This window comes from Akebia trifoliata, chromosome 8, assembly GCF_017979445.1.
Source record: "Akebia trifoliata isolate Shusen 1 chromosome 8, ASM1797944v1, whole genome shotgun sequence".
Lineage (NCBI taxonomy): Eukaryota > Viridiplantae > Streptophyta > Magnoliopsida > Ranunculales > Lardizabalaceae > Akebia > Akebia trifoliata.
Window position 1 is genome coordinate 24,494,782 of NC_141382.1, and position 25,562 is coordinate 24,520,343.

The window sequence follows — 25,562 nt, forward strand, 5'->3', positions numbered from 1 at the left end:
ATTTTGATTCAAATGGCTCGGCCCATAATGATCGTTGGATCGAGATGGACTGGGTCAAGTTTAAAATGGATTTTTTTATTGGGTTGGTGCACCCATTTTAAATTCCAAAAATAACATTTTTGATTCTTGGGGACAATCATACACTCTGATCTCATCATTCACATCATTCACATACATTCATCAATCCAAAGGTTCCATTCAATAAACAACCCGGGAATACCCACGATAAGTTCGAGTCGTGACCTACAGGAAAGGTTTTTAGACTCTAAGCTTACAATATGCAATGCATTTTTATCTGGCCACCCTTGCCCAAGCACACCTATATACCTTTCGATACGTGGTGACTTGGTTTGATATACCGTGTAGGTGATAATCTAAAACCTCAACTCACTTCTCTGAAGCCAAAAAATAGCCAGTTTGATCTCCAGTTGAGAGGTGGCGCACAATGCTGAGCAAGGGCCCATTTAAATACCTCTCGTCTAGAATAGACGTAGTCTATCCCCCTCGTACAGTAGGGTACAGCGGGGCAAGATCTTGCTTAGGCACCGATTTTGACCAAGAAGTGCAATTGATATAATTAGATTATCTTTTACATACCTATGGGTACGAGTCAAGAGTTGTAGCTTTCATAAATGGTTTGGCATCCCACGAGGGGACCGACCACGTACTAGTACTATGTTGGTAATCGGGACATGTGACTGTGTGGCTCACAATAGGTCAAAGGCTTAGGTCGCTCCAGCCTGGGTGCATCAATATACCTCTCAGAATCACCTGATCAGACGGTATTGATGCCCCAGTTTGATATACCCTAAGGTATGTGACTGGAGTTGGGGTTTTCATGAATGACGTCGCATCTCCAAAGAGACAGGGCCACGCACTAGTGCCACGTTGGCTATATGGGACGTGTAAATGGATAAAACAGTAAACGTGCATGTGGTGTGTGCAAAGCAGGGTGGGGTGTGCCCGGGACCTTTTCCAAACAAATGGGCCCATGGGTCCAATCAAATCAATCATTACAACGTGAATCACATAAATATTTAATCAACACCATTCTAATCACATAGATATTTAATCATGATCAACAGCATTCTAAATACATGATTAAAAAATAAGCATATCAAGCACATATCCGTATTAGCAACAAACATTTAATCCAACATATTTCTTTATGTGTTTCTATCAAGGGTCATTTTGGATGGTCCAAAATAATTCAAAATTTTAAGGCACATTGGATCGAAGATAAATGGATAATCGTTAGCATGGAGACTTTAAAATCAAATAACCCCTTTCCTTTTTTTTTTTATAAAAAAAACAAAATCCTAAAAATTTAACCCATAAGTGGATCGTTATTGACACGTCATCTTTTACTAGTGTCACCCCAATTTCCATGTAAATCAATGACTAATTATCAAAATGACATTAGCACCATTGGTGTGTGGATAACACTCACTAAGAATCCATAGTCATTCTCTATTCAATCATAGTATGGGCGTTAGTTCTTGAATCATGAAAGACAATTACTTAATCCGCGAATTCGACTCATACAACAAACAAAGTAAAATCGAGTCTATTTACCTATTTAATTCTCTCAAAACAATTCGGCGTAAATTCCACTTTTAATTTCATCCAAAACAATAAATATCACAAATTCCAACTGAGACGAATCGGCTAATTAATCAACAAAATCTGCAGTTTTTTTTTTGAAGCAAAACATTGGAAAGCTTTTTTGAAGTTCAAACCGGATTGGTGAAATTTGGATAAGCATCGATGATCATTAAAAAAAAAACAGCAAGTCAATCAAGAAGAATGATTTGCAGAAACTCTCACAACCCGAGATATCAATGGCTGATTTTTGGATTAAACGAACCTGAGATTTGATTGAATGAATCAACGAAAATACCGATCGGCCTGATCACCGAAGTTCAAACTCTCTCAAAGTATGATTAGGAATTAAATCGGCATGTATTTCAGTTCGATCTCATTCGCAAATTAAATTTATCATGGTCTGAACCAGTGAATAAGAAATTTTCTTTTCAACGAAACAGAAGAACAAAAACAAAAACCAATTTACTCCTAATAAAAACCCTTTAATTCGAATAAGTGTTTTTTTTCTTTTTAAAAAAAAAATCTATTTCGAAACAAAAGGAATCAACGACTTTACTCGATATTAATATTGATTGGGTTGAGGTTTCAGCCGATATAATAGAGAGATGAGTATGTCCTCTGTTAAAAACGATGAACTCAAGTGATTCCATCATCTTAAGAAGATGATGTTTGAAAATAGAAAGATGATTTCGCCTCAAAAACACGAGATTAACGTTGGTTGGGCTGAGGTTTCAGCCGATATAACAGAGAGATGGGTTCATTCTCTGTAAAAAACGATGAACCCAAGTTGATTCTATCATCTCAAGAGGCTGATGTTCGAAAATAGGATGATGATTTCGCCTCTCAAACATGAGATTAACGTTGGTTCAGCCGGTATAACAGAGAGATGGGTTCATTCTCTGTTAAAAACGATGAACCCAAGTTGATTCTATCATCTCAAGAGGCTGATGTTCGATGATAGAATGACGATTTCGCTTCTCAAATACGAGATTAACGCTGGTTCAGCCGGTATAACAGAGAGATGGGTTCATTCTCTGTTAAAAACGATGAACCCAAGTTGATTCTATCATCTCAAGAGGCTGATGTTCGATAATAGAATGACGATTTAAAATGCCAAAGACCAAATTAATTTGAGAGAGACTAAATCTTCGAGGTTTCAGCCGATCGGTTGAAGCTTTTGTTTGAAAAAATGTCACCAGTTGGATCTTTTAAGAAGACGTTGTGGTAAGAGAAAAAAAAGGTTTTCCTTATTACACACCATTTGTGTGTTGCTGTGAACAGAACTAAGAAAAACGAAAAAATTTCTTTTAAAAAAATCGATTTTTTTTATTACACACCATCCCCACCTTACTGTTGACAGAACCTAAATTTTTTTTTTTTAAATATTTTCTTTTTGTTTTCTTCCTTGTTGTTCATAGGGGAGCATGCCTAACCATAAAAAAAACAACTGTTTTTGCTTTTTTTTTTTTGAAAAATTAAAAATAAAAACTAAAAATTAAAAAAATAAAAAATAAATAAAAAATGTTGTTGAGGAATACATCGCACATCGGTTATCAAATAAAAAAACGTTGACGTTCCTAACAATAATTATCAAATCAAGCACACACCTAAATTTTTAATCGAAATATAATTACATGTGTAAAAAAAATCATGGTCCAAAAACTATTATCTCATCCTCAATAAGACTATTCCTTTGAAATCTCGCATTATTTAGGGTCATTCCGAATGACTTTCGATTGAACCATAAAAAAAATGATATACCGGATTAGGATATTTAAGATTGAATCACATGATCTATGATTAAGCCAAAAGAATAACAAAAAAAATATAAATAAATAAAATACAATAAACAAATAATCAACTAACTAAAAATCAAATAAAAAGGTCCTATTAGCGACGTATCCCATACTTGGGGCTTTTCAAGTTTGATCCTCAATAGTCCCCAGTGGAGTCGCCACTGAAAGCGCCCTCGATCCGCGGGGTGCACGGATCCACTTTTGACCCTTGAGGTTTGGGAGTTGCCACCTAGTTATTATGGTCTAGGAACCAAACTGACTCTAAAACGGATAAAAAACTAATCTACTACAGAAAAACTGAATCCGGGAATCATATTACGTGGTTGGTAATTTGGTCATTTTTAGTGATTTTTATCGTGAAGCTTCTTTTGGTCTGCAAGATGATGATTTCTATGTTTTTGGGGTCGTATTTTCCTAGCGTAACGTGATTTCTAAGTTTTGTCAGTTCGAGATACCTCATTCGGATTTCTGAAACATATCTGGTAACAAAATAAAGCATTGGAATAGACATCCATCATTGTGAACCGTTGCGATCGGGTTGACAAGTTGATTAATCAGGCGAGTGCAAAAATGGGGTGTCTACAGTGGGTCCGTTGAAAAGCTTGAGTTCTAAGTCGGAATAAATTCGAGGAAATTTGGATTTTCCTAACGGGTTCGTGCGAATTGGGGTGTCTACAGTATTAAATGAAATATGTTGGAATGCATAAATGCTTGATGTATAATTATTACTCTACCTAGATTTTGATGAAATATCTTTCAGATTTGGAGAAATTATAAAGATTGCTTAAATTGCAAATTTTATAAGATGACAGGCAGAGGTACACCAAGCAAAAAATCCCCCACCCATAGATGTCGAGGCATCTGCATCTCAATAGCCTACGAAGTTAAAAGCTGTGGTTCAAGCCATAAAGACACTCTCCCAAAATCAAGTACGATTGGAAGAGAGTCAAACTAAGATGATGGAAAACCATTCTCAAAGCCAGACAAGATCGAAAGAGAGACAAGCCAAGTTAATGGAAGACCAACTGGCTTTCATGAGATAAATAACGGGAATGTTGGGGGGACAAAATCATCCTACTGATCATACTCCTAAATCCACACCTAATCAGGGTATACCCCCACCCCCACTAGCACAGATGCTTATGTATGTATAGTTGGTACGACCACCGTATCAGGATCATACGGGTGCCCTTTTGAGAGAATACAAGAGTATGAAGCTACTCAACTTTGATGGAGCTACGAACCCCACCATGGTTGAGGAACGGTTAGAAGAGTCTAACAAATACTTATGCACTATGAAGTGTTCAAACACACAGAAGGTCTTGTGTTCCTTTTTCATGCTTCAGAAGGGTGTAGTACATTGGTGGACTTCAGTAAAAGACAACCAACCAGAAATTCAGAACAATTAGATGATCTTTTAGAGAACATTCCTAGAGAAGTATGTTCCTACTAGCTCCAAGGATAAAAAGAAGATGAAGTTTGATAGGTTGGCACATGATAACATGTCTGTGTACCAGTATGAGTCCCGCTTTACCCAATTGACTTGTTATGCTCCCGAGTTAATTTTCACCAACCAGATGAAAGCCAAGAAGTTCATTAAATTGAAAATCACCTTCAGAAGTAGGATGGTAACCTTTGAGGTTACTAACTACTTTGAGGTGATTACGAGAGCCCAAAGGCTAAAGAGGACATATGAGCTCATCCATGAGCAGAGTATTGGAATGAATAGTACCTCCATCGACTAAGAGGCAGATGATTTATAGGCCTAGTAGTTTTGGGTAGTAGTGGGCCAGTCAACCATAGGGTCAAAATAATTTTTGACCCCTAGTATCTATAGGCTAGTACCAATAGAGGGCAATAATACCAATATGGGGCTGAGGTCAGACTACTCGATTACAGAGTCAGATGAATACAAGCCAGGGATAGATTTTGAGGCCTCAGGTCCTGACTGCAATACCCCCATTATCGTCACCAAGGGCACCTATGGGTCAAACTAGTAAGATGTCGATCAGATGTTATGAATGTGGAGACTTAAGACATCTGAGAAGACAATGCCCCAAGATCTCCTAGTAGATACGTGACTCGATGACCCAAGCTAGGATTTATACTATGACATAGGCTGATGTTATAGCTTCAAAGGATGTGGTGGAAGCTATAATCATGTTATACAATTGTTCAACATATGTTTTGATTGATTCGGGTTCCACGCATTCATTTATATCATCTGACATGGTAGAAAAGTTTGAACTATCGGCAATGGATACAAATAGGACACTTTCATTGCTGACTCCCCTAGGAAACAAAACAATACCACATCATGTATGTAACACATGCATTCTCAAGATAGGAGATAGTTCATTTGAATTGGTCTTGATGGTCTTAGAACTTTGAGATTTCAACATCATCCTAGGCATGAACTAGTTAACAGCATACCATGCATTTATAAATTGTTATGCAAAGATAGTTAGGTTTGGTGTGTTGGGATAGCCAGGTTCAATTTCAAGTTTAAGGGAATTTAGATCCGAATGATAGAACCATCCAAGAATGGGGTTGATTTGGATAGATTGTATGGCATGAATGCTATCGTTTGTGAAGCAAAAGAAAAATCACTAAAGGTGGAGGCAATTTAAATAAGGTGCAACTATTCCGATGTCTTTCCTAAAGAATTGCCTGGGTTACCCCCAATCAAGAAGATTGATTTCTCAATTGAACTGATTCTAAGAACTAGACCCATATCGATTCCATCTTATCAAATGGTCCCAGCGAAAATGAAGGAGTTGAAAAGTCAATTAAAAGAATTGACAGATTTGGGTTTCATTCGTCCGAGTAGTTCTCTTTTGGATGCTCCAATTTTATTCGTGAAGAAAAAAAATGGGTCAATGAGGCTATGTAGTGACTATCGAAAAATGAACCAAGTGACAACAAAGAATAAGTATTCCCTGTAGACACCCCAATTTGAACGGGACCTCGCTCGAAATGGCCCAAAAATAGTAGTTTTTCAATGAACTTGGCCAACGGGCCTCAAAGGCCCGAAGCATTAAAATTTGACATTTTGATCACGTCGAAGCCCCTAAAACCTCCCAAGGGGTTGGTGGGCCCACCAAAAGGACTCGGCATGCTCCCATCTACCTCGCTCCATTCAAAATATCGATTTTTCGATAAAATTGACCAACGGACTTCAAAAGCCCAAATCACAAAAAAGTGACGTTTCGATTGAACCGAGGCCCCTAAACCTTCCAATGGTTTAAGGGACCCACCAAAGGGATTTGACCTATCCTACACTTGTCCAAACCTCACCGCTCTGCCTTTGTATCCAAGAATACCCGAATGCTCGATAAAATTCTCTAACGGGCCTAAATGGCCTGATTCGCTAACACGTGGCATTTTTAATCAAACCATTGATTATAAAAATCTCAAAAAAATTAATAAATTAAAAAAGTGACACTTGGGATGCCTACCCTTCCATCCACATTCCACCGCTCCGCCTCGAAATCCACAAACACCCTAAGCCCAAAAGCCTTCAACTATTTCCTAAATTAATTTCTCACCTTACCCCTAACCTAAAATCGATCCCATGTCATCTAAACCCTAAAATGAACCAACCCTCAAAAATCCAACCCAAAACAAATCCTACCCAATTCAAAATAACCCAAAATCATTTCTAAATCCCAAGCCCAACACTAAAAGCCCTTAAGCCCCTACCCATGTCCAATTCATTATCCAACCCACAACCCTAACCCATAAATCATAACCCACATCAAACCAATCACCAATCTAACACCAAAATACGACACATGTCATCATCCTCACTCACCTCCCTCATCTAATCACCTACTCCCATAATCATTCTCTAAACTATTTATCTAACCAACATCATTTCTCTCCAAAATCACCTCAACCCATACCCTACCCTAACCTAACCTATCCCCATTCTCTAACACCATCAATCACTCACATCACAACCCATATCTCCCACAACTGAATCCATCACTCTCCCTTAAAACACTCCAACAAAATCACCTCAACCCATACCTCCCATCATCCTCACCAAACCAACCCATACCCTTATCTCTAATCAGCCAACCACCATCACCAATCAATTCATCTCATCACCTCATCTCCTCATCCCTTTTAACACATGTCATTATCTCATTACTCCTCCCAAAAATTAATCTACCAACCTCTTACATAACCCATTCTCCTAAATTTAAACACCTCACCTCTTCAACCAACCTAACACTCATTCTCCAAACAACTCCCTTACACCCCCCATTCCCCCCATCAACCATTACTCATCTCACCCCACCAAACACTCTACCCAAATGGATTTGGGAAGGATCCAAACCATTTGGATCTAAACATTGCCCATTTCTACTCATTACACAATTACCCTCAATTCCACTCTAAATTTCACACTTTTCACCTTTAAAATCTATGCCATTATCCCTCCTTTCAACCTTTCACCCCCATTATATCCCTCAAACCATTCTCCAAACACTATAAATACCCCTCCCCTCTTCCCAAAATGGGTTACCAAATCTTATGAAAAAAAAGGAAAAAACATCTATTACTCTACTCTTCTCTCCATTATTCTCATCATTAATCTTCTAAAATAATAAATATTTTCACACTCTACTAAGAACTCAAGAAGAACTCAAGAAGATTCAAAGAAGAAGAAGAAGAAAGAAAGAAGAGTCATTTTGAGGCTTCAAGGTGGGTTCAACAAAATACCCCCCCTCTCTCTTTTTACCCTCTCCTCTTCCCTCTTCTATTATACCCCTCCTATCTTTAATTTGTATTTTTAGAAAGCCTCTAAGATGCAATGATCCCCCTCCCCTATCTCTAGTAGATCGGACCTTGGTTCGGTTGAAAGTATAGGGGTTGTAATCCATTTTGAAAATAAAATCGATTTTAATCCCTCAATTATTTTGAGGCAATCGGTGTTCAAGTTCTTCTCAACTCATGAGAATGTACTCATAACCGTAGCCAATATTTTTCAAATCACACTTAGCTCCTGAGGCAAATGATTCGAAGGATCATCTCCTTCAATGGGATGATTCTATAATCAAGCCGAAAGCAAATCCCTCCTTAGGGTACAAATGCACGACACGTGGTAATTTATGTTTCATTTTTAAAAATCAAAATGATCGAGTTCTTTGAGGTTACCGCCACTTGGAGGGGAGAAAAGGGTGCCTAACACCTTCCCTTTTCTCCAATCGAGCCACTTACCCCGAATCTCAAGGTTTGATTAGTTCCTATCCATCAAGAGTCATTAAAGGTCAAAAATGGTAAGTTTTTAAAAATATACATCGGGTAACCATTCACACCCACTTATAATATGAATGGTGGCGATTCCAAACCTTGGTAGATGTGGTCATCGTAATCGCGAAACCACATATCTACAGCTGGCGACTCCACTGGAGACCTTGGTTCATCCCTCGTGATGACTCGGTCACTTTGAAAAGAAAAAAAAAACACAGATTTTTTATTTACTAACATTGTTTGTTTGTCTTTTATGTGTTCTCTTTTTCCACATGATCAAATTGTAATATTTATTTACTTTCACTTCTTTTATTACATGTTTGTAAGGGGGTCGATGAAAAAGAAATGAAAAATATTTTTGCACGAGCACTTGCGAGCATAGCCCACTTCACTAGCCACCCCATCCTCAATACATTTAGCCCCGATGCTTAATAGTTCTACGGCTTGAGATCGTTATTTCAAGTGTCGGGGATGAACACATCAAATCCGATCACCAACTAACGACGTGTATACTTCGGTATGCATCGAGGTTTGAAGATCGGGTAGCCGTGAAATCACCTATTAAACTCATGCATGTGCCCGATTAGATGAGTTAGGACACGTGTTATCAAGTTCACATCGACCTCCGGATAAAAGTTGTATTTGTTTAGTTGTTGTCAGGCCTTGAAGCCCACATTGTAAGCCTAAGAAGGCATGGTTGTATAGATCATAGGGTGATTTTTATTTTTTCTTATTTTCCTTCCCTTAGGTAAGAGGGGGGAAGTGTGTTGCATCATACATGTACACAAAAAAAAAAAAAAAAAACAGGGAGTAAAGGACCAAGAACAGTGGGGAACATTCAAAACAGTGGCAAACAAACCAGTTTCTGTGATTTGCAGAAACTGGGTTTCTTTCTGGTCCGTGTCCATAACACGGGTAGACATAAATGTGTCTCATCCATTCCAGAAACACGGATGAGACAGTGAACGTCCCAACCGGGTTCAAAATACGGTTGAAGCAGTGCACACCCTATCCATGTTTTGAGCACGGTTGAAACAGTAAATGTCTCATCCGTTCCCAAAACACGGATAACAAAATGTTGATTACATCCGTGCCACTAACACAGACTAGAACGAATTCGAGCCCACAGGTCCATTTTTGAAGGAGCCCACTTAATGTTGATCAAACATCGATGGCACCTTTAGGAAAATCCCAAGTTTTGGAAAAAAATAAGTAAAATGGATTTTTGTTAATCAATGTTTTCAAAAAAAAATAGAATGAAGAAAAAAGGGGAGGAATTTGCGGATTTTTCCAAATCAAAACGATTTTGTGAACTGGGTCCCCACTTGTATACATTTTCAACTGGGTTTACGACCCAGATTCGTTTCAACTGGGTCCACGACCTAGATCCATTTTCAACTGGGTTTACGACCCAGATCCAATTCAACTGGGTTCATGACCCATATCCAATTCAACGGGGCTCACAACCCAGATCCAAACCCATTTCAGCTAGGTTACGACCCAGTCCCACTACAATTGGGTTTACGACCCAGATCCACCACAACTGGGTCCTTGACCTATATTCGTCCAAACTGGGTCCACGACCTGGATCCATCTCAACTGGTCCCCGATCCGGATCCATCTCAACTAGGTCCCCGACCCAGATCCATCTAAGCTGGGTCCACGACCCAGATCCATATCAACTGGATTTACGGCCCAGATCCATTTTCAACTAGGTTTACGACCCAGATCTGGTTCAACTGGGTTCACGACCCAGATCCAAATTTATTTCAAATGGGTCCACGACCCAGATCCATTCTCAACTAGATTTACGACCCAGATCCACCTCAATTTGGTTCACGACTTAGATCCATTTCCAACTGGGTCCACGACCCCGATCCATTTCAACTGGGTTCCCGACCCAGATCCATCTAAACTGGGTTCACGACCTAGATCCATCTCAGCTGGGTCCCCCGACCCAGATCCTTCTTAACTGGGTCCCCGACCCAAATCCATCTAAGTTGGGTCCACGACCCAGATCCATTTTCAACTGGGTTCACGACCCCGATCCAGTTCAACTAGGTTCATGACTCAAATCCAGTTCAACGGGATTCACAACCCAGATCCAAACCCATTTCAACTGGGTTTACGACCCAGATCCGTTTCAACTAGATCTAAGACCCAGATCCACTAAAAACTAAATCCACGACCTATATCGAACCAAGTCCATGATCTAACAAAGATAAGAACCGATCAATCAACTCAAGTGAATTCAATCTTTTTTATAAAAAAATTTTAAAAGTGCCAATTGCAGTCCTTGATCAAAGTCGGTGCCTAGAAAGATCTTGCCTTGTTGATACGAGGGGAATAGACTATGTCTATTCAAGGAAATGAGATGATTTAAGAGTGCCATTGTGTGCCGCCTCTTCCTTGGAGATCTGTCTGGCCAGAGTTGATTTCAGATAACTGAATTGGAGACTACCAAAAGCATGGGTTATTCCAACTCGATGTACCTTAGAAACTATCTTTCAAAATATTTTACCGACTCCGTGTCGATGCCAGCTTTGTGCTGATGAAATTACTTTTTCAAAACATTTTACCGACTCTCTGTCGATGCCAGCTCCGTGCTGAGGAAACTACTTTTTAAAAATATTTTTCCAACTCCATGTCGATGCCAGCCCCGTGCTGATGAAATGACTTTTTCAAAATGTTTTACCAACTCCGTGTCGATGCCAGCTCCGCACTGATGCCAACTCCATGTTGATGCCGACTCCGTGTCGATCCCAGCTCCGCCTGAGATAATTCCATTTTCAAAATATTTTACCAACCCCGTGTCGATGCCAGCTCCGTACTAATGTAATTACGTTTTCAAAATATGTCACCGACTCCATGTCAATGCCAGCTCAGCGCTGATGCCAACTCCATGTTGATGCCGACTCCGTGTCGATGCCAGCTCCGTGCTGATGTAACTCTTTAAAAAAAAAAATACTTCACCAACTTCGTGTTGATGCCTACTCCGCGTCGAGAATTACTTTTTCATTAAAACTCATAATAAATAACTTTACCCGACCTAATAAAACATCATGCATTTTTATTTTTGTAAAGAAAATAATAACGCTTGGTCTTCTGTACCCACAGGTGGCCAAACTAATTTTCTTAGAACATCTACAGTCACCATGAGTTCTTCTGAACCGACACGGCCCACAACGGCCGAAATGTTAGGTATCAATCCACAAATAGCAGTACTATTGAAAATAATCGAGAGGCAAGAAAAGATAGTAAATATCGTGTTAGCCAATGCCAGCATCATACAAGCCCAAACAATACAGCAACACGTGTTCGGATAAAATTAGGATATACCCGAGCAACTTCCATAGGGACCACAGACCACCATGCCACCCGTAGTGCCTGAATACTAGGGGCCCTCGCTCTATATTCCATAGAATCGACCACCCCCGGTGGTCATTCCTGATGACGAATGTGAGTACAGGGGCACAGAGGCCAAAAGCACGACTGATGAAAAATTGGCTCAACAAATCGAGTCTCTGCAAGAAGAGATGAGAAGAATGAAGGGCCTCAATACCATGAGTGGAACTCAGTTCAAGGACCTCTGTTTCTACCCCAATGCTCAATTACCTGCCAAGTTCAAGTGTCCAGAGTTCGAGAAATATAACGGAATAGGGTGTCCTCTGTTGCATCTAAAGTTATACTGTGGATCCATGTGCCAATATGGCGAAGACGACAAGCTGTTGGTACAATTGTTCAGAGGAGTTTAACGGGATCGGCACTCAAATGATTTTCTGGATTGGACCACATGCTCATCAAAAATTAGCAGGACTTAGCTGAGATGTTCTGGTAAAATTACCGGTTCAATACAGATATCGGTTTAGATCGAAACGACATGGCCAAGATGACAAGAAAGCAACGGAAAATGGTGAAAGAGTATGCACAGAGATGGAGAGAGTCAGCCTCACAAGTAAGGCCTGCAATGACCGAACAAGAGATGAACACCACGTTTATCTCAACACTAGGGCATGCCATTTATACTCATCTGGTGGGGCACACCATAGGCACATTCTCGAATCTGGTACAAGTAGCAGACTGGATCAAGGACGGGATCCGAACCGGTCTGATATTTGATTTCACAAGTCTAGGAACAACAACAGGAATCCTTTCTCAGAGAAAGCCAGTGCCTACGGGAAAGAAGAGGGAAGAACCACTAGTTAACAACATACAGCCAAACCGACCCCTCTTCATCCCTTCACCAGCACCAAGACCACAAGCGCCATCAACTTCATGGGCACCAACACCACCAACATGGAACCCTGCACCTCAAAACCAATTCAGGGCAAACCCTCTATTAGTTGCACAACAGGCACCACTATATGGGCAGAACTAGCAGGCTCGACCCAACATAGTAAATAGAATGTTTACCAGTCTACCTATGACACTATCGGAATTACTGCCAATCTTGCTCAGGGGCGAATATCTTGCAAAATGTCCACCAAATCCTGAGGCTGCTAAAAGGCCAGGGCATAATCCGAATTTGTTCTGTGAATTTCATATGGGTACACCAGGGCACTCTACAGATCAATGCTGGCAACTCAAACATCAAGTACAAAATTTGATTGAAAAGAAGGCTCTCATCTTAGATGGACCTACCAACCCACCCCAGCAACAGAACATCAATCAAAACCCCCTGCCTACTCACAATGGAGAGGAGAGTGGGCATAAGGTAAATGTCGTTTGCGGAGAGCTTGACTTCAATCCCTCAGATTTGACAGCGCCTATCAGGGCAAAGATCAGGGTCCACTTAACAAAGAAATCCGAGACGTCAACGGTTAACACTATCAACCACTACACAACAAACCCATCTCAAAATTCAAAATTGCCTCTCAGAATGGCCGACCTCACCATCCATCCCACTCATTAAAATACTACTACCCGACCACCCTTAGTTATACCTTACGGATCACCAAACCATCAAAATTTGACCCGACCTCCTTTTGTTATACCCTACATACTGCCAAATTCTCAAAGATCATCCTGACCCCCTATTTACATACCATGCACTTCGTCTTCACGTCCACCGCTCGTCATTCCATACACTCAATCAACTCCTCACGTAACTCCTCCCACCACCGTTACATCCAAATCATCACCATCGCCCCTCAATTTCAACGTAAAACCTGATTCACCTCTAATAACCATACGCTCACCTAAACCATTCCCCTATAACTCCAATCAAGTCATCCCCTGGAGTTACAAGACCACCATCACCATAACCACAGGGGTTGAGAACATAAAGAAAGTAATGATAGCTAATATTGGCCATGTGACAAGGGTAGGGAGATGCCAAAAATTACCAGAAAATAGGGTAAATATCAGGAAAGAAAGAAAAGAGACCGCAAAAGAGGTGACCGATGAAGAAAAAAGGAAGGCAAAGGGAAAGGGTAAGTTGTACAAAGATGACAAGACAGAAGAGAAGATAAAAGTGACAGACAAAGAGGCTGCAGACTTCATCAAGCTCATTCGAAAGAGTGAGTATAATATAGTAGACCAATTGAACAAACAGCTAGCTCAAATCAGTATTCTGGGTCTGATGCAAAAGTCAAAAGAACACCAAGAGGCATTACTGAGAGTTTTGGGAAAATCGCATGTACCTGCAACTACCTCACCGACACAATTAGAGCAAACGGTTGGTCAGATCATGGCCCCCAATCCCATTATCTTCACTGAAAGTGAATTCGTTTCTGAGGGACGGGGGCACGTAGAACTGTTAAACATCATGGTCATGTGCAAGGGCATAATGGTGGCCAGAGTATTGATTGATAATGGTTCAGCCCTCAATGTCTATCTTTTGGAAACCTTCCGAAAACTCAATGCTGATTGGTTGCATGTCAAACCCAACAACAAGGTTGTTCGAGGTTTCGATAGTTCAAAAAGAGACTCTTTGGGGGAGGTGGATTTATCGATCACAATAGGCTCATGAACATTCGAAGTAAAATTTGAAGTCATGAAAATACCGACGACCTTCAACTTGCTACTAGGCAGACCATGGATCCATATAGCAGGGGCTGTACCTTCCTTTCTACACCAGATAGTCAAATTCATCATGGGGCAGAGAATGATATCGGTACTAGCAGAAAATCTCATCCTGACTGGGAGAGCTCCGGACGTTCCATTCATTGACATTGAAATAACGATGGACAAAGTGCTATACCATTCCTATCAAGTCGCTGCTATCAATCATGTTGAGAAGGAAAAAGAGAAAGTGAAAGCAAAACTGTCAAGGGCAAATCTGATGATCGGACGAGTTCTAAAGAAAGTAGGTTATCGACCTAGGCAAGGGTTGGGACAGAAAGGGAAAGGGAAAGCTGCACCGGTCGAAGCAAAAAAGCACAATTTTTATTTCGGATTGGGATTCAGGCCCACGAAAAAGGACATAGCAGAAATGAACGACAAGAAAAGAGAACTCCAGTTAGTCAGAAAACAAAATTGTAAACCAAATATTTGGAATCTAGGCAAAGTTTCTCACATCAGTGTTAGTTTTCAGAAGTCTCAAACTAGACCTAATAGCTTATCAGAACCATCAGCGACAAAATCAGTAAGAAAATCAAGAACAGTAAATTTCAAACCTCTGCACATTCAAAAAGACTCAGTTGTTGAGTCCCAATCATCCTTCGTAGAAGGCATTGATGTTTTATTCAATGGGGATTCCAACGAAAGTCTATCAGAGACTGCTCCAGAATCCACAAAAGTGGAAACCACCACGAGCCAAGATAAAGAATCACCCTTCTCCACTGGCGTTGATTGGGCATCAGTCATCATCCCACCAAGCTTGGGAGGAACTATGCCCAGCTTTGACCACAATCAATCAGAGGTCATGGTCATTTCTGAACCATCGACCAAATCATCAAACAAATCACTTTCACATCTTATTCGCCCCCTTAGAGAAGGGGAAGTTCTAAACAATTAGGAGGAATTCCCATTAACCCTCGAGGCTGCTGAGGCCTCCAAAAAAAATGTCATTAGTTGAATCTAGTTTGCCCGAGGATCATAACGAGCCCTCATCCTCGGGTAAAGACTGTTTTGAGGGCTCCCTATCTTTACTAATGAATTTGCATGATTGTTCTTCTTATTTCAAGTATCCAAAAAGCAACAAAAAATCAAATATTACTCAAAAATCAAAAAAATCAAAAATTTCTCAAAAGACAAAAAAATATAAAACCTTTTAAAATTGTCAAAAAATAGATATTTTTCAAAAAATAAAAAAAGAGCTTTCAAGGGATCTGTCTCGATCAAAAGAGCATCCAAATAGAACATAGTTTGAAAGGGATGAGTATGATTTCGATCTTGATCTTGAACTCGACTTTGACCTCATGGAGATCGAAGAAGAGTTTGAGGATGAAATGGAGTACCCACCTAAAGAAATTAAAGACTTGGTAGAACGTCACGAAAAAGGTGTTCAGCCAAACATCGATGATACAGATTCAATCAATCTTGGTACCGAAGAGGACCCACGAATTGTCAAGATCGGAGCCTTATTAACGTCGCAGCAGAAAAAAGAAATGGTCGAACTCTTACAGAAGTATCAGGATGTCTTCGCATGGTCATATAGGGATATGCCTGGGTTAGATACAGATCTTGTTGTACACAAGCTGCCAATTGCTTCTTGAAGTAAGCCAATCATATAAAACCTGAGAAGACTGAAGCCAGAATGGACCCTCAAGGTCAAGGATGAGGTCATGAAACAATTCGAAGCCGGATTTCTTGCAGTCTCTATGTATCCTGAGTGGTTGGTTAACGCCGTCCCAGTACCCAATAAAGATGGGAATGTACGCATGTGTGTTGATTACCGAGACTTGAACAAGGCCAGTCCTAAGGATGATTTTCCACTTCCACACATCAACACTCTAGTTGATAGTACAGCAGGGTATGGCATGTTCTCGTTCATGGATGGCTTCTCAAGCTATAATCAGATAAAAATGGCAGAAGAAGATCAGGAAAATACAGCATTCATCACACCATGGGGCATATTTCACTACAAAGTAATGTCATTCGAGTTAAAGAACGTAGGGGCAATGATCGCATTATTCCACGATATGATTCATAAAGAAATGGAGGTTTACGTAGACGACATGATCGCTAAATCTAGCATTGAAGAATACCATTTGGTAAATCTCGAAAAAAATTTCGACAGGTTGAAGAAGTACAGTTTAAGGCTTAACCCAGCAAAATATGTATTCGGGGCAACATCGGACAAGCTACTGGGGTTCATTGTCAGTAGAAGAGACATCGAGATAGATCCGACAAAGGCCAAATATATCCTCGAGATGAAGGCACCCATTTCAGAGAAAGATGTTCGGGCATTTTTGGGGAGAATATAGTATATCAGTCGGTTCATTGCTCAACTCACACCTATCTATGAGCCAGTATTCAAGCTACTGAGGAAAGACACCTCAAAGAAGTGGAACAAAGACTGTTAGGAAGCATTCAATAAGATCAAGCAATATCTGCTCAATCCACCAGTCCTTGTCCCTCCTACTCCAGGACGACCTTTGCTGATGTACATCTCAGTGCAAGAAACGTCAATGGGGTGTGTGCTTGGGCAACATGATGAATCAGGACGGAAGGAACAGGCCATCTACTATCTCAGCAAAAAATTTATCGAGTATGAAGTAAAATATTCAACGCTTGAGAAAACTTGTTGTGCACTAGTCTGGGCATCTCAACGACTACGTCACTATTTTCTTAGTTACTCAACTATGCTTATTGCCAGAATGGACCCCCTGAAGTACTTTTTCGAGAAACCAGCATTAACAGGTCGTACAGCAAAGTGGTAGTTATTATTATTCGAGTTTGACATCACCTATGTCACTCAAAAGGCCATAAAAGGGCAAGCCATCGCCGATCACTTAGCCGAGCACATGTTGCCTGACTACGAGACACTAAAGACAAACTTTCCCGATGAAGCCATACTACTCACCGAGATTGATGACGATGATGAGGAACCAGGCTGGAAAATATACCAATTGCCATCAGACTGAAGTTCTAATGTTCTAACAATGAGGCTGAATACGAAGCCTACATAGCAGGGTTGAAAGCAGCACTGGATCTACAGGTAGATGAGATCGATATTTTCGGAGATTCAAGCTTAGTAGTCTATCAGACGACTGGAAAATGGAAGACTCGAGAGTAGAGACTGGTCCCTTACCACGAGTATCTAGAGGAACTAAGCTCGTACTTTGACAGGATTTCATTCACATACATGCCGAGAGCTAAGAATCAGTTTGCAGATGCATTGGCTACACTTGCTTCTATGATCAGTATCTCGAAAGACCTAATCATCGACCCAATTGAGATTGGAATTCAAGATGAGCCGGTCTATTGCTTACCCGTCGAAGTAGAAGAATCTAAAGAAAAGCCATGGTACTCGGATATCAAGGCATATCTTGAAGATCAAACCCTCCCCTCAGATGAAACGCCAAATGATCGTAGGACCATTCATAAATTAGCAGGACAATTCTTCCTGAGCAACAGTATTCTATACAAGAAATCACACCACGAGATCTTACTTCAATGTGTGGCAGAAACAGAAGCGAAACAACTAATCGAGACCGTACACGATGGATTCTATGGACCCCATATGAATAGTCATATGCTAGCGAAGAAGATCATGAGGATGGGATACTATTGGTCGACGATGAAGAGTGACTGCTACTAACATGTCCGCAAATGCCATTTATGCCAGATTTATGCCAACAAGATCAACGTTCCACCTTCAGAACTACATAACATGACCACTCTTTGGCCTTTCTTGCTCTGGGGCATGGACATCATCGGTCAGATCTCGCCAAAAGCTACTAATGGGCATTGTAGACACCCCAATTTGCACGAACCCGTTAAGAAGATCCAAATTTCCTCGAATTGATTCCGATTTAGAACTCAAGATTTTCGACGGATCCACATTGCTATTTTGCATCATTTTCATGCATACATGCATCGTGTCATATAGTTTGCATGCTCAACCTTGTCCCTAACCCACTCCAAATTTGTATTCATTCTCCATTAACCGATCCATCACCCATACCCTCATCATGGTCCACTCCCTAACCAAATCTAAGCCCAAAACGAAGTCCATATTTTAACCTAAATTCAAACCCATTCTCTAAGTTCTAAACCCAATGACCCAAATCCATTACCTAGCCAACCTAAGCCCAAAACCCAATGCCATCCTAAACCCAATGACCCAAATCCATTACCTAGCCAACCTAAGCCCAAAACCCAATGCCATTCTAAACGCATAATCCAAGTCCATATCCTAACCCAAACCCAAGCCCACTCCAAGTCCATTCTCTCACCTCTTCATAAGATGACACATGTTGATATCTCATAAGCCCCCAATACCCAATGCATCATCTAATTGGAGGGTCAACTTCTCCTTTGTAAAAATTCAAGAATACCCTTCTCAAAAGGTTTAGTCAAACCAAAAAGATTATTTGGTCTTTGGTAATAATCCATAAAGGTGAGAGAACTTCTCATTATACCCTCAAAAGGTGGGAATCTTCAAGTACATACATGGAGTTCTCCTATTGGTCCATTTCAAAATTATACTTCCACCCTTGCTTTATTTGTTATTTACAAATGAACCAAGATCTACTTTTCACTTACCACTTCACCTTTACACATGTCATTCTCCTATTCACCCTCCCAAAAGTACTTTTGTTCTCTCATTAGCCCATTTAAAAATTATACTTCCACCTTTGCTTTATTTGTTATTTACAAATGAACCAAGATCTACTTTTTACCTACCACTCCACCTTTACACATGTCACTCCCTTATTCACCCTCACAAAAGTACTTTTGTTCTCTCACATTTATTTACCAAAAACCAAAGATCAAATAATGCTTTTAGGATTTCTCCACAAATGTCATCTTTACCCTCATATAAATGGAAAATCCAAAAAGAAACAACCTAAACCTCATGTCCATTTTCTTTATTTTTAGGGTTGGACCACTTTATCCCCAAAAGTTCTCCAAAAACTCTATAAATACCCTCATTTTCTAGGAACAATTCATGCTCTCAAGCCCCATCTCTCAACCTAAAACTCTACCAAAATTCCTACTCATTCTCTCATCTTCTAAACTTCAACTCAACCCTCAACTATCTCATTCAACTCTCAAGTCTACTCTTCAAGGTTCAAGTTCACCAAGGGACAAGGTAGGGTTAAGAAGTAGTTCATTTATTTTAAAAGCTTGCATCTTCTTCTTCTAACCCTCTACTTTAATTTCTTTTTAGAAATCCTTTAAGATGTAATGAATACCCTCTCCCATCCCCGATAGATTGGACTAAGGTTCGATCGAAAGGATGGGGGTTGAAACCCTTTTAACCTTAGTTTCATGCATCATATTGTACACAATGCACACACCCACTTATGCATGACAATGATGAAGAAATGTGTCACCCTCTTGATGGGGTAAAACACTAAGTTTCTAGCCATGCATACATGCATCAAGGTTGTGGCTTGAAGGGAATTCCATCATGGAGTCTCTCTAAGAGCTTAAACCAACATTCATTTCATAAATGTATTGTGACTACATAGGTCATTCTCTTCCATAGAATGCCCCTTAAGGTCACTTTGAAATCAAAAACCTTTTGAAAAGGGGAACATTTCACTTTAATGCACACACCACCCTTGTCATGCATTCTCATGCATTTTTAATATTTGTTTTCTCAAGTTTTTTCAAAATAAAATGACCAAACAAGGTAACCACATTTGGTGGAGAGGATGGGGTGCCTAACACCTTCCCCATCCTCTAATCGGACCTCCTTACCTATATTTTATGTAGACCGTACCCTTTTCCAACGTATGAGAGTTACTACAATGCCATGGAAAAATGGTTTTCAAAAAAATCAATTCGGGTGCCCATTCACACCCATTTCCAAAAAAGAGTGGTGGCGACTCCAAACAATGTAGCATTGAGGTTCGCGGCGAACATTTCATGTCTACAACTTGGCGACTCCACTGGGGAGCAAGTGGGCCCAAACCAATTTGACTTGGCCATTTTCTTTTCTTTCATTTTTTCTTTTAAAAAAAAAAATATTCAACTTTATTTTTTAGTTTCATTTTTGTTACTAACATATTTGTTGGTTGATTCACTTTGTTGTGCTTATGATGTTCTCTTCCTTTGTGGGAATGCATGTAATATTTATTTTTTTTGTACTTGTTCAAGGTTGTAAGGGTTGATACACATTTGTAATGCACTTGTGCACATTCGATTTATATCTCATTGCACAAACCACCTTCTCCTATTTTAAAAATCTAACCCCGGATGCCGGTACTCTCAAGTCCCCTAGATCGTTCATTTGGGGAGGCGGGGAGGAGAACATCCACCTCAATCACCAACCTAAAAAGTGTACATTTCAAGGTGCATGGAGGTTTGAAGATTGAGTAACCTCAAACCACATATAGCCGCATGCATCAAAATACGATTAGAGGCATAGGACACAAATGTCAAGATGTATCAACCCTTGGGTATCTTGTAATCTTCTTTTTTCTAGCCCTTGAAGCCAAGGTTGTAATGTCCAAAGGGGCAAAGTTGTATAGATTTTAGGTTTTTTTTTTTCTTTATTTTCTTACATGTCCCCCTAGGTAAAAGGGGAAATCTGTATATATTTTTATGCTTTGCATCATAAAAAAATAAATAAATAAATAAAAATGAAAAATAAATTTTTTTTGCAAAACTTAAGGTTCTGGTCCATTTTTAAAGAGCGGACCAGTACAAAAGCTCTTCGGTCCGTTCATTAAAAACGGACCCTAAAAAAAAAAAAAAAAATTTTTTTTTTTACTCATTTTGTGTCTTACATCAGTCTTGACAAATTTTCTCTTGGACTTTATTTTTCTTTAAAGTTTTTAGGATTGAAAATGATTAAATGAACCATTTCTTCGTTAAACTTAGGGTCTACCCCTCGCTACTTTGTGTTTGACCCCAATGGAGCTCGCCTCCACTCTACCTATCAAAGTTGATCCGGACCTAATGTGACACACTATCAACCTTACCCATATCCACTTCCAATTGGGTCCACGACCCATATCCATTTCTAGATGGGTCCACGACCCACATCATATCCAAATAGGTCCACAACCCATATCCACTTCCAATTAGGTCCACGATCCATATCCACTTCTAGATGGGTCCACGACCCATACCATATCCAAATTGGGTCCACGACCCATGTCCATATCCAATTGGGTTAACGACCCATATCCATATCCAATTGGGTCCACGACCCATATCCATATATAATTGGGTTCACAACCCACATCCATATCAAATTGGGTCCACGACCCATGTCCATATCTAATTGGGTCCACGACCCATATCTGTATCCAATTGGGTCCACGACCCATGTCCATATCCAAATGAGTCAACGACTCATGTCCATATCCAATTGGGTCCACGACCCATGTCCATATCCAAATGGGTCCCCATATCCATATTCAAGTGGGTCCACGACCCATATCCATATCCAATTGGGTCCACGACCCACATCCATATCCAATTGGGTCCATGACCCATATCCTTCTAATTGGGTTCACGACCCATGTCCATATCCAAATGAGGCAACGACCCATATCCGTATGCAATTGGGTCCATGACCCATACCCACCTCAAAATGGGTCCACAACCCTTATCTTCTTCTAACTGGGTCTATGACCCGTATCCTTACCGAAGGGGTCCATGACCCATAATCACTTTAAGATCCACCTGGATAGGGTCTATCTCCATGGTTCACGTATATTTCGAGTCAGGACCACAACTCGTATCCAACCCAAATTAGAGCTATCAGTTAATCTACCTTTACAAAATGCCTTTTTAGATCCATGCTGACAAACCACCAGCTCCGTGCTGACAAACCTTCGGCTCCGCGCCAATAAGCCTCTAGCTCCGTGCTGATACCTTCGGCTCCGTGCCGATAAACCACCAGCTCCGTGCTGACAACCTTCAGCTCCGCGCCAATAAACCTATGGCTTCGTGCCGATAAACCACCAGCTCCGTGCTGACAACCTTCGATTCCGCGCCAATAAAACTCCGGCTCCGTGCCGATAAACCACCAGTTCCGTGCTGACAACCTTCAGCTCCGTGCCAATAAACCTCCAGCTCCGTGCCGATGAACCTCCAGCTCCGTGCTGACAAACCTCCGGTTCCGTGCTGATGAACCTTTGATCCATGCCAATAAACTCCCAGCTCGATGCCGATGAACCTCCAGTTCTATGCTGACAAACCTCCGGCTCCGTGCTGATGAACCTTCGACTCCGTGCCAATAAACCCCCAGCTCCATGCTGACAACAGTCGGCTCGGTGCCGATAAACCTTTGGCTCCGTGCCGATGAACCTCCAGCTCCGTGCTGACAAACCTCCGGCTCCGTGCTGATGAACCTTCGGCTCCGTGCCAATAAACCCCCAGCTCCGTGCTGACAACCTCCGGCTCCGTGCTGATGAACCTTCGACTCCGTGCCGATAAACCCCCAGCTCCGTGCTGACAACCTTTGGCTCTGCTCCGATAAACCTCCGACTCCGTGCCGATGAACCTCCAGCTTCGTGCTGACAAACCTTCGATCCATGCCGATGAACCCCAACTCCGTGCTGACAAAAAATCCAACCTCAACCAAATTCAAGATTTTCTTAATACAACTTTACCAATTAATCCAATCTGACATAATAAATCATCATGCATCTTCATTATGTAAATGATATATTAACGCTTAACCTCTTATCCACAGGTAACCAAACGACCCAGAAAGAAGTACTTACCACCTGACAATCCTCCGTATTTTCTATGCTCACAACCAATCATGAGCACTTCAGAACAACCTCAACAGACATCGTCAGAAGTAGTAACGGATCTCACCTCAAAGCTTGATTTAGTAGTGAAGGCACTAGAAAAACACGATAAGATTCTTGATTTGCTGATGGCCAACCCAAGTATCATCCAGGCTGTCCAACATCAAGTTTCTGGCTCAAATCAGGCCATGCTAGAGCAACCACAACAACAACCTCCGCAAGCACAGAATACCTCACCACCCACCGTTCCTGCCAACCAAGGACCTCTAATTCACATTCATTGCAATCCACCACGACATGAGGTCGTTCAAGAGGAAGAATGTGAATTCAGGACAGCTGAGGTAAGGAGTACCATAGAGGAGAGACTTGCAAGCAAGCTCGAGGCAGTCGAGGAAGAGATCAGAAGGATGAAAGGCAAAGACTCCACAAATGGAATGAGGTTCAGAGATCTGTGCCTGTACCCTAATGCATCATTGCCGCCAAAGTTCAAATGTCCCGACTTTGAAAAATACAATGGCATTGGGTGTCCTCTGTCCCACTTGAAGCTCTATTGTGGGTCTATGTGCCAGTTTGGTGACGATGACAGGTTGTTGGTTCAGCTCTTCCAAAGGAATCTAACAGGGGCGGCTCTCTCATGGTTCTCTCAATTAGATCATTCTCGAATTAAAAGCTGGCAGGATCTGGCCACAATTTTCTTGGAGGAATACAGGTTCAATACAGACATGAGATTGGACAGAAATGACATGGCCAAGATGACTCGAAAACCAAAGGAAAGTGTGAAAGAATATGCCCAAAGGTGGCGAGAATCGGCTTCTAAGGTTAAGCCACCAATGACTGAACAAGAGATGAACACCATATTCATCTCAACTCTGGGCCACTCGTTCTACACACATTTAGTGGGTCATACAACTGCAAGTTTCTTGTCATTGGTTCAAGTGGCAGATCGAGTTGAAGACGGTATAAGATCAGGACTGATCTACGACTTGTCTAATCTAGGGGCACCAAGTCTTGAACAAGAAAAAGGATGAAGCCCAAGTGAATAATGTACAACCCGTTCGTCCTTTCTTCATCTCAGCACCAAACCAGAGGTTGCAGACACCCCAGTTTAATGTGCCTCAAGCAGCACCTATTCCGCAAGCCTTTCAGTTTGGTCAAAATCCTGTATTTGGTTAGAACCCACAATTTTCCCAGAATCATTAAACCGAGCAGCGTAGACCCAACAGAATCCCTCGAGTCTTCACTCGTCTGCCTATGACTCTATCTGAACTACTCCCAGCACTACTCAGGAGAGAATATCTCACTGAGAGGCCACCAAACCCAGAGGCGATAAAGGGACCAGGGTACAATCCCAATCAATTCTGCGAATTTCAAATGGGTGCACCGGGATATACCACCGACCAATGTTGGCAACTCAAGCACCAAGTTCAGAATCTATTCGACAGGAAAGCGATCATCTTGGATGGTCTGGCAACCCAAGCACCTCAGCAGAATATCAATCAAACCCCATTACCAACGCACAACGGGGGAGGCAATGGGCCGACAGTCAATGCCATAGAGAGGGATGAACCAAGCTTCGACCCTTCAGTCCTAATAGCACCTATTGGCTCCAAGATTAGAGTCGACTTGAGGAGGAAATCAGTGACCTCTAGCATCAATGCCGTACCCCAAAACACAACAAGGCAGTTACCATCCCAACTCCTAGTCAGAATGGCCAATCTCACCATTCACTCTAACTCCCAAACCTCAAATCCTTCACGACCACCTCTCATCATACCTTATACATTACCAACTTCAAGCTCTTTCCCTCGGCCACCTCTCATTATACCTTGCACCATACCAACTTCAGGCCCTCCTTCTCGACCACCTCTTATCATATCCGGCACTACACCTCAAACCTCTCCTCCCGACCACCCCTCATCTTATCTTATACCAATCCACAAATCCCAAATATCACTACACCAACTGTCAAACCCAACCCGCCACCTCTTATCCTCCATTTAAAACTAGAGCCTCAACCCATGAACATCATATCCCCTAAACCCTTTCCATACCGTTCAAGCCAAACCGTCCC